Source organism: Colias philodice, chromosome 27 (assembly GCF_061535455.1).
Source record: "Colias philodice isolate Cphi_HAF_F1 chromosome 27, ilColPhil1 Martin Lab GWU primary, whole genome shotgun sequence".
NCBI classification, from domain to species: Eukaryota; Metazoa; Arthropoda; class Insecta; order Lepidoptera; family Pieridae; genus Colias; species Colias philodice.
Genome location: NC_143112.1, coordinates 5698179 through 5712853, shown reverse-complemented (window position 1 = coordinate 5712853; position 14675 = coordinate 5698179). Strand labels below are relative to the sequence as shown.

At 33.0% G+C, this 14675-nt stretch overlaps 1 protein-coding gene across 7 annotated transcripts in view; it reads left to right on the top strand.

Moving 5' to 3' along the window:
- The window catches only part of LOC149476653 (uncharacterized), a 75232-nt gene that overhangs the window by 21511 nt on the left and 39046 nt on the right, over positions 1 to 14675 (top strand). Inside the window, exon 1 of one of the 7 annotated variants that reach the window (XM_089711681.1) lies at positions 9917 to 9975. The exons of 5 other annotated variants lie outside the window; for them this stretch is intronic. The gene's annotated coding sequence lies outside the window, so the exon portion shown is untranslated. Of the gene's footprint in view, positions 1 to 9916; positions 10065 to 14675 lie in introns of those variants that run through there. One more of the 7 variants, XM_089711682.1, reaches the window with a different exon arrangement.

The following is a 14675-nucleotide window of genomic DNA, read 5'->3' as shown; positions in this document are numbered from 1 at the left end:
TGTGCCTTCGCTCTAAGTTGTCGAGAGCTCTTTTTTCCGGAATTATAATTCTGCTTTAAAACTGTTGGTATTTTTTTTTGTAAGTAATAAATAAACTCAAAACTACGTAAGAAACGAATGTTCTTCCACCAAAAGAACTATGTAAATATTTTTAGTACTAACACAATTGATTATTCCGTTGTTTTTGGAAGTTTTTGTAAAATGTATACACTCACAAATATTTCTACAATTGAATTTCTCAAAAGAATCATGTGAACAAACAAACAAGTATTTTATTTTATATAATCGTGGGAATTATTAGAACTCAAAGCACATGAAGGCCTGTGCGACATTGATGATTGAAGTAACATTTTGTTGTTTTTACCAAGTTTTCCATATACGTATTTTAAGGTATGATGTAATAAGCAAAAAATTGCCACAAAAAAAAAGATTAGACCAAGATAAAGCAGATAAGTCATTAAAAACACGACTGTTTATATTAATTTAGTTGTAGTATTGTTTTTTTTAATAAGTGGTTTTATTTATTACTAGCTTTCCGCCCGCGGCTTCGCCCGCACAGTCAAAATTGCGTTATTTTCCCGAGATAAAAAGTAGCCTTAGTAGTAGTAGTCCTTCCTCGGGTATCAAAATATCTCCATACCAAATTTCATGAAAATTGGTTCAGTAGTTTAGGCGTGATTGAGTAACAGACAGACAGACAGAGTTACTTTCGCATTTATAATATTAAGTATGGATTTACTAGCCACTTATACTGGCATTACCCGGATGCAATTGTAAATATGTAACATACTAGCTTTCCGCCCGCGGCTTCCCCCGCTTTGTATAAAACCTAAAAAATTATATCTACGTATAGAATCAGTCTATCTATTAAAACCACATCAAAATCCGTTGCGTAGTTTTAAAGATTTAAGCATACATAGGGACCTAGGGACAGAGAAAGCTACTTTGTTGCACGCCTCATAAGCGAAGCGTTGAAGTGGGTACTACTGTCACTTCGCGCAAAACATCTGATTTTTCAAACTTTAAATGTCTTTATGTATCATACATTGCACTTGTAAGATAATACATACACACACATATTAAGAAAAAACACTATTTTTAAGGTTCATGATATTTTTCATGTCATTTTTGTTATTTAAACTAGTTAAAAAACAGTTTAAAAAAGTTCTGTCTTGGACGTCCGTGTGTCTGTATGTGCGGATCCTTTTTCTTGTTAACACGATAGCGACCGAAATACTTTACTAATCGAGTCTTTTTTTTTTCTCTTACGCTTGAGTATGCTCAGGAATAGAACCCTTTCATTTTTCAGGGTCTGATTCGATGTGGTTTAATTGTTATTAAATAAACAAAAATAATAATTAATAAATATTTATTAAAAAAAATTATGAGGCGTGCACTTTTGGATTTTCCAAATTATTTTATACTATGGTAGTGATGATAATAATGTAAGTTTTACTAGCAAGAGATTTTTAAATAAATTTTGTACTTATTTTTCGAGCCATTCAGACAGAACAAATCTATCCACTAAAGTACAGACTAGATTTAGTACCTTTGTTATTGTCCTATTTTGAAATATTAGCAAGTAGCAACTGTAACTTGCTGATTGGCTGCGTATTCGGTCGATATTACTTGTAAATGGCATTTTGCCAGGCGCCTTTTCGTCTATTGTGGGGAAAAACACTATAATGTCTTTAGTCTGCTAAATATGGATATATCCTGTACTTACTAATGTGATAAACTAGCTGTGCCCTTCGGTTTTACTCGTATTTCTCCGCTCGTTACGGTCTAAGCGTGATGAATTCATGGTGTATAGCTTATAGCCTTCCTGGATAAATGGGCTATCTAATATTGAAATAACTTTCGAAATCGGAGCAATAGTTCCTGAGTTTAGCATACAATCAAACAGACATACTCTTTAGATTTATGTATATGTAGAAATGTGCTTGTTTTTTTTCCTTTCTTAACACGTCGAAGCGATTTTATGATCAAATTTTTATGTCTGGATATAGGACCTAGATAGGAGACTAGAGAGTGGCAGAGCCCATAGTTTCTTTTTAATCCGGTCAATATCAATATCATAACTTAAAATTCACTATTTCGTATATCTTTTTTTAATAAAACTGGGTAGTGGGTACGGGGTACCCAGTACGAACTACGAAGATTACCCGGAAGAAAAACACGCGCTTTTTAACGGAAAATTAATACACTTTTATAAAAATAATCCATACTAATATTATAAATGCGAAAGTAACTCTGTCTGTCTGTCTGTTACTCAATCACGCCTTAACTACTGAACCAATTTGCATGAAATGAAATGAAATTTGGTATAGAGATATTTTGATACCCGAGAAAGGACATAGGATAGGTTTTATCCCGGAAATCCTACGGGAACGGGTTTTTCTTTGAAAACGCGGGCGAAGCCGCGGGCGGAAAGCTAGTGTTACATAAGTAAAAGTTGTATCAAACAGGGTTAATAAAAATTGACCTTTATAAACAATTACCAAATTACAATACTTCAGTCCCACAGGGCTGGACCTTCACCTTTGGTACTCGTTTTAGCCCAAATTATATTTAATTGAAGCACGCATGTACGTAAAATATTACATTTTTATATGTCTGTAATTTATGGAAATAAAAGGAAGAGGATATAAGTTTATTCGTGAATTTATGATTATATTATAAACTAGCTTTCCGCCCGCGGCTTCGCCCGCTTTGTCTAAAACATAAAAAATTATATGCTAAAACCTTCCTCTTGAATAACTCTATCTATTAAAGAAAAAGTAGTTTTAAAGATTTAAGCATACAGGGACATAGGGACAGAGAAAGCGACTTTGTTTTATACTATGTAGTGATGATGCGAAAGTTGCATTGTTAAATAAATAAATAAATAAATCATTTATTTGCAAGTAAACATGGTATACATAGGTGTTAAGAATAAGATACATTATTTCAGCATGTTTAGCCGTGTTATGAATTATGATGTTTGTTAAAACATCCAAACATTGAAACATCGATATAGGTTATTACTTATTATAGTCTGGCCACACTGCCACACTAGCATTTGTATACGTAGTATATTATTATTAGTCTGTGCTAGCATGTACAATGTACATCTATATCACACACGCATCAAAGTTACACACACACAGACACAACAAATTTAATAGGTAGAATATAGGTAGAATTACTTTATATTCGCGAAGTATTATTTTTTAGATCTCTTTATAGAATGCGTGCTTTTAAATAAAATAAAAAAGACACATATTATTTTATTACAGTTTAAACCAATACATGTACATTATACGTACTTGAAATTGCTCCTTGATTTTTTCTTAAAAACAATCTCAATCTATAATGACCATAGACTAAAAACATCAGAACCAAAACAAACAAAAACGAATTCTGACTCTTGTAAAATACGGTCTATTTTCCACATTTATAGATAGGTATTTTCGAAGGTGGATACGGCACGCCTAATTATACCTGATTCACTTAGCATTTAAGTGGTGACGTCATAAGCCTCACTTTTTGTGGAGTGAAGTCATGATGACGTAATTTCAACTGGGTTGGCATTAGGGTACTGGTCATCGCCCTTTATTTCACTATACTAGCACGGAATAAAGGACAAATTTTAAACTCAAACATTTATTTACTTAATAAGACTTCTTCTAGAAGCACTTTTGAATCGAATAAAATAACTAAGTTAAAAAAAACCGACTTCAAAAATGGAGAAGTAAAAAATAAAAAGATTTGATATTATTAATAACCTACTACATCTCTTCTCTTATATATAAAATTCTCGTGTCACAATGTTAGTCTGCATACTCCTCCGAAACGGGTGGACCGATTCTCATGAAATTTTCTGTGCATATCGGGTAAGTCTGAGAATCGGCCAACATCTATTTTTCTATTATTATATAAATTTACTAAATTGGTTTGATGTCGGTGCCGCCTCCTTTTTTTTGAAGTCACTCAGTCTTTGATAACTTTTTGATCAATTTAACCCCAATTTTTACCCTCAAAAATAATTTAAAACTAAATTAACCGTGTTTTAAATCCAATAATATTTATAGACGTAATAAATAAAATTTCTCCTCATTCCCGTGCGATTGTGATAATTTTGCTCTTATCAATGACATCTGTTATCATTGACACTATCTAATATATCGAAATACCAAAGTGCTGATTTGTGTGTATTTTATATTATCCATAATCTATATTATGTATTATTACAATTAACTACCAAAATCCATGGATTTTTTCGCGAAATACCTGATTAAATTATAAATTAAAGATATATAAGTGCATAGTTAAAAACTAAAAACACTTTTTCTGTTTACTTTCTGTTCTTTCAAAATTTATCAACTTAAAAAAACGGCTTGACAAGATAATATACTCTTGTAAGTATCGTATTGTCACCGATCCTTGATAAGTGTACAAAGTTTGAATTAAATCAATCCGTTTACAATAGTCTAAAAGAATCGGTTACATACAAACATACAGGTGAATGTAATAAAAACGTGTTAAAAAATAAAAATAATCAAGAATTCCACACTATAATCTAAAACTAAAATTTCACACAGATTCGATTAGCTGTTTTGCGTAAAAGAGTTACATACATACACATATTCCTTCAAACTTTCGTGTAATGTACGTTTCTGATAGAGAAAGAATTTAAAAAGTCAGTTCAGTCGTTTCATTAATTTAGAATTACAAAGAAACTATAAATAATAATAGTTTAAAAAAACTAAAAAACACGCTTTTCATAGAAAACCGAACTACAAAATAGAAAATTTTGTCAAATTATTGTATTGTCATCGGTCCTCAATATAGACTACAAGCCCGCATAGGACAAAAATATGGGTCAAATGAACCACCATGGGACATATCTAGAACGATAGCAGAGCAAAAAATAATAAGATTCATCACTATGCCGTCACTTGTAAGCTGTCCAACTGAGTGCAGATGAGAATTGAAAAGTACAGGTAGACTCGGTAAATTTTGGTCATATATTTTTGTACGGCATTCTTAACCATCGATAGATCCATTAAAAATAATAAGAAACCGCTCAGTGCCGTACAAAAATGTGGGTCCACCAAGTCGGAATTTTTATTTAATTTCCGAGAGTTACCGGGGGTAAATTTGGTCATTTGACCATGTACGGCATCTGTGTCATACTATTGCTATACTGCTTTTAATCCATTATTCCGCAACGCCGTACAAAAATCATGAGGACAAGGGGAAAAAATCGAGAGTTGTAATCCCCTCTCTTTCCCCACTCCAGGGGGTCATTTGACACAACACGAAATAAATTTATTTTTAAAGTATTTTATGCATAGATAATATTTTTTCATGTGCCGTACATTTTCGTTGGTTCAAAGGGGAAAAATCTGAAAAAGAAAAAATCCATATAACGAAATATTTGCTTTATATTTTTATAATAAAATATAAATATACATTAATATTAAGAAGCTCGAGGTGGTTAATTATCACCTTGGAAAGTCGGAGTCAGGTGGAATGGACTCCGTTAAATTGATGAACTAATAAAAAAGCTATGAACGAAAAGATGTGAATTATATGCAATCAGTCCATGAATACAGGTAAAGTCACAAGCAAATGCTAGTAATATATACATATTCAAAATGTACAAGTAAAGCGCTTTCAAATGATACCAAACACTGCATATTTATCTTAACTTTATTTTTTTACTCTGTATGTTTTGTCCGCTAGAGGGCGCCACATTAGATTTTGTGAAACCCCATATAGCCTTTATAGACTACAAGCCCGCATAGGACAAAAATATGGGTCAAATGAACCACCATGGGACATATCTAGAACGATAGCAGAGCAAAAAATAATAAGATTCATCACTATGCCGTCACTTGTAAGCTGTCCAACTGAGTGCAGATGAGAATTGAAAAGTACAGGTAGACTCGGTAAATTTTGGTCATATATTTTTGTACGGCATTCTTAACCATCGATAGATCCATTAAAAATAATAAGAAACCGCTCAGTGCCGTACAAAAATGTGGGTCCACCAAGTCGGAATTTTTATTTAATTTCCGAGAGTTTCCGGGGGTAAATTTGGTCATTTGACCATGTACGGCATCTGTGTCATACTATTGCTATACTGCTTTTAATCCATTATTCCGCAACGCCGTACAAAAATCATGGGGACAAGGGGAAAAAATCGAGAGATGCAATCCCCTCTCTTTCCCCACTCCAGGGGGTCATTTGACTAAGTACGGCTTCGGTTCCAAAACATTATCTAGCACTCAAAAGTACTATTAAAAGCAATGCCGTCAAAAAATAATTGTTCTTTTAAATGTATACCAATAATCATCTTAATTTCATCGAATTCTTGATATAAAGAGCTGTAAGGTCATTTGACCCTGTACGGGAACTTTTTTTTTAACATGATATTGTAAAATTCAATTGTTGTATAGTATTGCCGTTCAAAAGAAACCGTTCTAAAAAAAGTTATAGAGAAATGCAAAACCAGAAATTTTGTTAAAGTTTAAACATCGTAGATTAATGAAATATAATAGTTTTCTACACTTTATCCGTTGTTTTAAATAGGGTTGTAACGGAACTCCGCCTCCGCCTCCGTTACTGCGGAACTTCCGCAAAGAATTTAACCTCCGCCTCCGCATCCGCCTCCGCAAAATTTATGCGGAGTCATATCGGAAGTTCATTTACGATCACAAACAACGCGCAAGGAGCGACGTTAGGCGACGCGGCCGCTCGGCTGCGTGTTTTCAAGTGAAATCGAGAGTTTGCTTAAGCCGCGGGAACACGTCCAAGCGGGTGGTGGGAGTGTGAGTGAATGAATAACTGGAGTCAACTTGTCAAATCGTTCGGTACCGCGTAGTTGCAATTGAACCGTGATTGTTTTATGTAATTTTGTGCGTAATTATTAGTTATTGTTATTTAAATAACGCGATGAAGCCGAAAACTAGTGAAATTAGGCAGTACTTTGTAGAAGTAGACGATAATTATGCAAAATGCAAAAGTTGCGGGAACAATTATTCAAGAAAAGGCCGGACAACAACATCACTGAAAGGGCATTTAAAATCTATACATAAAGAACAATTTGAAGAGCTTTGTAAATTAGAAGAACAACGTGAAAAAGTAAAATTACAACAGACATCGTCTTTAACACCGCTTAGAAGGCGAAAAAGCCGCAAAGCTTTTGTTCGTAAAATATAATTTGCCTCTTGTCAATTTTGATTACTAAGATGAATCATGAACATGTATGTACAATTGTACACATTATATATTCTTTTATATATAAAAATGAATCGCAAAATGTGTTGGTAAGCGCATAACTCGAGAACGGCTGAACCGATTTCGATAATTCTTTTTTTATTATATTCCTTGAAGTACGAGGATGGTTCTTATGTAGAGAAAACGTAAACATGTACCACGGGCGAAGCCGGGGCGGACCGCCTAGTGTATAATATAAATAAATGTTGCTGACTCTATTAATCATAAATTTATTTATATTTTCCCAACAAATTTCACCTCCGCCTCCGCCTCCGTTAACCTCCGCATCCGCGGAGGCGAACCTCTTCACCTCCGCATCCGCCTCCGCCTCCGCTAAGTAGGCCTCCGTTACAACCCTAGTTTTAAATAGTATTAACATAGATAAATTAGGAAAAAACGATGCCGTACATTTTTGTGCAGACCACATCTTTTAGGCTGATGAAAGCGACGAAAGCTACAATTTTAAGAGTGCTTTATGGCCATTTGATACAGTACGGCATTAACATATTTTTACCCAACTACGGCAAAGCAAAAGGAGGGTTATGGTTGTTTACAGGTCATGTATGTATGTTCATCTATTCCCTCGTAACTTCTAAACTACTTATCAGAATTCGACAAATGACATATCATTAGAGGCGTCTGAATTGTTCACTGGATAACCAACGACCAGCTAGCTAAAGGCTATATGGGGTTTCACAAAATCTAATGTGGCGCCCTCTAGCGGACAAAACATACAGAGTAAAAAAATAAAGTTAAAATAAATATGCAGTGTTTGGTATCATTTGAAAGCGCTTTACTTGTACATTTTAAATATGTATATATTACTAGCATTTGCTTGTGACTTTACCTGTATTCATGGACTGATTGCATATAATTCACATCTTTTCGTTCATAGCTTTTTTATTAGTTCATCAATTTAACGGAGTCCATTCCACCTGACTCCGACTTTCCAAGGTGATAATTAACCACCTCGAGCTTCTTAATATTAATGTATATTTATATTTTATTATAAAAATATAAAGCAAATATTTCGTTATATGGATTTTTTCTTTTTCAGATTTTTCCCCTTTGAACCAACGAAAATGTACGGCACATGAAAAAATATTATCTATGCATAAAATACTTTAAAAATAAATTTATTTCGTGTTGTGTCAAATGACCCCCTGGAGTGGGGAAAGAGAGGGGATTACAACTCTCGATTTTTTCCCCTTGTCCTCATGATTTTTGTACGGCGTTGCGGAATAATGGATTAAAAGCAGTATAGCAATAGTATGACACAGATGCCGTACATGGTCAAATGACCAAATTTACCCCCGGTAACTCTCGGAAATTAAATAAAAATTCCGACTTGGTGGACCCACATTTTTGTACGGCACTGAGCGGTTTCTTATTATTTTTAATGGATCTATCGATGGTTAAGAATGCCGTACAAAAATATATGACCAAAATTTACCGAGTCTACCTGTACTTTTCAATTCTCATCTGCACTCAGTTGGACAGCTTACAAGTGACGGCATAGTGATGAATCTTATTATTTTTTGCTCTGCTATCGTTCTAGATATGTCCCATGGTGGTTCATTTGACCCATATTTTTGTCCTATGCGGGCTTGTAGTCTAATAAATCTACAAAGTTTGAACGAAATCTGGCCGTTTAAAGTGGGTCAAAATCGCGCCCAAAGAAGTCGGTTACAAACAAACAAACATACAGGTGAAGCTAATATAAAGCGTGTAAAAAAATATAAAGTGATGATTAAATCGCGTACAAGCAATCAATGAGGCAAATTATGCATATTTAGCGTAACTCTAATATAATGTGTAAAGAAATCTAGTTTTTGAGAATCATTCATTATTACATACAAGGACATATTTTTTAGTATTACAATGTTCTTGGAATTTGCTAATTGGTGAATCAGTAGTATTCATTGATGTTACAAAAACTATGTTTGTATTTTTCATTGAAAATTGATCAGCCGTTTCTGCGTGATTGAGGAACTTAAATAAAAATTATTTGTTAACGAATTTACATTGTAATAATTTTCAATTAATTTACAAAGGGGAAAGATTTAAAATGATAAAATAGCGTGTATGCTAAGCACACGTGTCAGAGGTGAAAGTTCTTTGGCAAAATTCAGCCATACCAAAATCGTAGCCTTGCTCCATGACGTGACGGTATTGTCATGAGGCGATCTTGAAATTTAACTCTCAAGCTCCTAAAGAAGTTTCGCTTCAAAAATATGATGTGAAATAGGTATCTGCCCTGTAAAAAAATTGTTTTAAATTTTGAATTCCAACATTTTTTTCCTCGGGTTGTAAGATTTTTTTGGATTTAATTTATGAGACTACTATAAGTTTAAAGAGTAAAAGATAGGATGGAATGTTGAAATACATGGACTTTCACTTTTTCACATTCATACATACAATGAGGCCAACATAAATTGTGTCCTTGCATTTATAAACTACCATAAAAAATATTTTTTCATTCACAACAAAAAGCAGAATTCAAAAACATTATGTACTTCAATAAAAACAATTCTGGCAACATTTTACAATGTTTGCATTAACACGGCCTCACACCTACGGCATCCGAAAATAGCCCTTATTGCCAATTAAATAAGTTGTAAATCGTGTTTGTTTATAAATGTTTCTTTTTTGCACAATTTAATCAGTCTTGGCGCGGATGTCCGAGCGAGTGGTTGTGTGTGTGTTGAGGTTGGTTTAAATCGATATAAATTTGTATTATTTTATTTCATTTTTTTTTGCTTTGAATTGGAATATTATTTAGTGATATTTGTTTGTTAGTGGTAAGTGTTTTATGATTCTGTATTCTTGCTTTGCATGGATATTGTACTAAGATGTAGTGAGTAAATAGTTTTGATATAGTAGGTCATACAGTTGATTCTAGTTGCCTGTAAAGAAAAATCGATCAATAAAGCAGACGATTAATGTATCTGCCCCATAAAATATATTATGAAAGAAACACTATAATATTATGACTTATCAAATTAAATACATTTTCATAATTGGCTTTTACAAGTGTTTATAAACAAATTACTACCAGGAAATGAGCTAAAACGTTTACGTCTTTATGTACCCCAAGAGGTTAATGACATGAGAGCAGACACACCATTAAGATATTAGGGGTTTGTTATTTCTAAGTGGCTGACAACACTATTCTTTTAGCCATAATAATGTTATTAAAAAAATGTTTTTTTTTTTGTTATTTAAGCATAATTCATCATTGACTTCATTCTGTTTACAGAAAATTTAACGTTTATTAATTCAATGCGTACATGGGTATAATATACCATAGTATTAATTTGATAATATGCAGTATATCGGTGATAAAATTGGTTTTGAAACATATATTTAATATTTCTAAATTACACCTAAAGCACTTGCAAAAAATTTAGACACACATTAGTAATAGTATATTTTAAAAACAGTTTGAAATGAAAATATCTCAAGCATTCTGTAGTGTAGACGATTTTAATTACCTACTTTAGCCGAGTGTATAAATTATTCGAGTGATTCTTGTATCGTCGAATGATTTAATTAGCGTACCTACATAGTCGCAAGTTGCGGTGTGCTATGTCTTATTTTAATTTTTTATACTTACCGGTTTTTGTGATAAAAAGAGAGATGGAATGCGAACGGTATTCTTTTTGAGTGTTTTATATATTCGGACTTTTATTTCGAAATTGATTTTGTCTTCAAATAGTTTCACGGAATTCGAATCTAGGCACTATTTATTATGGGACTGTGCTTTATGGTTTAGTCGTAACAGCGTACATACATAAAAAGACAGATATAGAATATATATACCTACTTAGTAATATTATAAAGCTGAAGAGTTTGTTTGTTTGGACGCGCTAATCTCGGGAACTACTGGTCCGATTTGAAAAAAATATTTCGGTGTTAGATAGTCGATTTATCGAGGAAAGCTATAGGTAATCATCTCGCTAAGACTAACAGGAGCGGAGCACTGCGGGTAAAACCGCGGAGCACAGCTAGTATATATGTATAACGAGCTTTACCACGCTTTACTGAGCATGTATAATTACTTCGGTACTAAAAAATCCACAATAAGAAAACAGTACAACGCCTAATCTCCCAGAAAAATACGTTACGTATTGAAAACCGCATTTTTTACAGTCGGTTAACAAAATAAAAAACACCATGTTTCGAAGCAGTAGTTAATGACCTTGCTACTTGCTAGTGACATCATCGAGGTTGGTTATGCGATAACGAGTGAATTTTAATGTAAAAAACGGTTAATTAAATTAACATGATATTATTATTTATTACGCTTAACAATTATTTTTCGAAACATTGAAAAATTCATTTTTTTTTAACCCAAACTCAAGCATTTATTCGTCATAACATAATAATTAACATATAATTGAATCGTCATAACATATTTTTAACATTTACCACCGATTAGGAAAGCAGTATCTATGGATATGGAGAAGAATCGGCAAGAAACTCCATAAATAATTTTAAATTTTATTATACACCTAAAAAGACAATGAATGATTAGTGCTACATTGGTAAGATTGTTTTCTTCACATAGCTTGTGCGTTGCAGCATTTGCCGTTTGAATTTCCAAATTTTCGTTTGTGATCTTTATCACGATTCACGAAATCCTGCGAGAACGAAAAGTGTATTGAAAGTAGTTACATAATTTTTTTTTTAATAAGTTTCTAGAAAGTGCAAATATATTATTAAATACTAGCTTTCCGCCCGCGGCTTCGCCCGCGTTCTCAAAGAAAAACCCGCATAGTTCCCGTTCCCGTGGGATTTCCGGGATAAAACCTATGCTATGTGTTTATCCAAGTTACCCTCTATATGTGTGCTAAATTTCATGCAAATACATCCAAGGAATAAAAAGTTTCATACAAACTTCTATCCCCTATTTTACCCCTTTAGGGGATGAATTTTCTAAAATCCTTTCTTAGGGGACGCCTACGTTATGACATCTACCTGCATGCCAAATTTCAGCCCGATACGTCCAGCGGTTTGGGCTGTGCGTTGATAGATCACTATCAGTCACCTTTGAGTTTTATATACCTATATATATATCTTCTATATAGAAGATTATGAAGTGTTTGATATGTATATCATAATTTAATAACTGTATCATTTACTTCAGGAAATATGTGGTTTTACCAAGGACATCAAATGGTACCTACCTACCTACCTATACTACAGAGTTTAATGTTCATGTGATTCTTTTTATTTATGAAATACAATCATTTGTTGGATTGTGCAATTTTGTACAATATTTTTTAGATGATACGATTATTTATAATTTAATTGAAAATTTCTTATTATATATTTAGAATAGAATAGAATAAGAATTTATTCGCAGTAGAAATCAAACACATAAACAAAAAAATACACAAGAAAAATAACAGTTTACTACGAAAAGGCATCATATTATATTTAAACATCGCTATCAGTTCGTATGTTTTTTTTACAAAATATTGTTACGTTATTATAAACTAGCTTTCCGCCCGCGGCTTCGCCCGCGTTTTCAAAGAAAATCCCGTTCCCGTAGGATTTCCGGGATAAAACCTATCCTATGCCCTTTCTCGGGTATCAAAATATCTCTATACCAAATTTCATGCAAATTGGTTCAGTAGTTAAGGCGTGATTGAGTAAGAGACAGACAGACAGAGTTACTTTCGCATTTATAATATTAGTATGGATTAGTCATTTTGACTTTCGTGGGCTACTTTCAGAAGAGTTTGAGGACCTCTTGCCCACAAGGAGTTAACAATAAAATCAAGACACTAGGTCTTGTTCTAAGATAGGCAAAATGTTTTTTGGACTACTTTCTAAAAAGTTATATTGAATTTAATTTAATGTAATGTTGTATTTTCCTGTTATTGAAGGTGCAGTAGACCATATTGTATTCAACTCAACTCAACTCAACTCAAACATTCATTTATTCAATTAGACTACTAATAGTAGCACTTTCGAATCGTCATTACATTATTATTCAATTGTAAGCTATGTAAAATAATATAGACTGTATCCTTTGTTGGAAAATCTCTAAAAAAAAAAAGTTTGAGAACCTCCTGCTAATAAGGAGTAAACAATGAAAGTTTGTTTTATCTCTACGCAAGGAGTAAACAATATACAATGGAGTCTAGACACTAGGTCATGTTCTAGGATAGGCATAAAGATGGCCGTCACGGCATGACTGACCTGACCTTGTACTAAAGGATTGTCATGCTTGAATACAGAGATCGTATGGCAGCAGTAGCGTAGGTATAGCAGATGAGCAGTGGCTCAGTGGTGAATTGTTGTGCTTTGAAAAATTTGCAGGTTTTATTGTGTAAGAAAATTATGTCATTTGTTTTTAAATTTATTTGCTATAATAGCTTTCCGCCTGAGGCTTCGCCCGCGTTTTAAAAGAAAAACCTGCATAGTTCCCGTTCCCGCGGATTTCCGGGATAAAATCTATCCTATGTGTTATGCAAGTTACCCTCTATATGTGTGCTAAATTTCATTGTAATCGGTTCAGTAGTATTTGCGTGAAAGAGTAACAAACACACACACACATCCTCACAAACTTTCGCATTTATAATATTGTAGTAGCACGTAGTAAGAAGGATTCGAACCCTGGACCTGTCTTTATATGATAATAATATATGTTTATTTTGCAATAAAATATTATAGTCTTTTGTTGACCACATTTTCTATAGCAGTTAAAATAGTACTAAAGTAACTACTGCAGGATTTTTACGACTCTCATAAAAGACGTTTTATTTGTATGTGTGTATTATTTTATGTCTCTTTTCTATGGTAGATGCAATGACATAATACAATTATAATACATATTGCTTGCTTTCCGCCCGCGGCTTCGCCCGCTTGTCTAAAACCTAATAAATTATATACGAAAACCTTCTTCTTGAATCATCTATTAAAAAAAACCGCATCAAAATCCGTTGCGTACTTTTTTTAAGCATACATATAGGGTCATAGGAACAGAAAAAGCGACTTTGTTTTATAATATGTAGTGAAATCTCTTAATTATTTTTCCCAAACAGACCTCCATCCATTTTTTTAAATGTTTCAAATGATAATTAAGATATTATTAATAATATTTTTAATATGAATTCGTCCAAAGTGGTTTATCATTAACATGTCTGAGGTCAGACGTTGAGGTCACTGAGTCAGGAGTGAGGTAATGTCCAATTATATGTTTTATTTTGTTATTTGTCTTATCTATTGTATGTTTTTGATTATTATTTATTATAGTGTATGAAAATAAAGGTTTAATCGTTAGAAGGGTTTAATCGCACAATTTTTTTATCATTTTCGGTTAAAATTTTTGAAATTGGTTACGTATTGTATAATAATTAATACATACCTACTTATAATGTAAGTACTTAATGATAGTT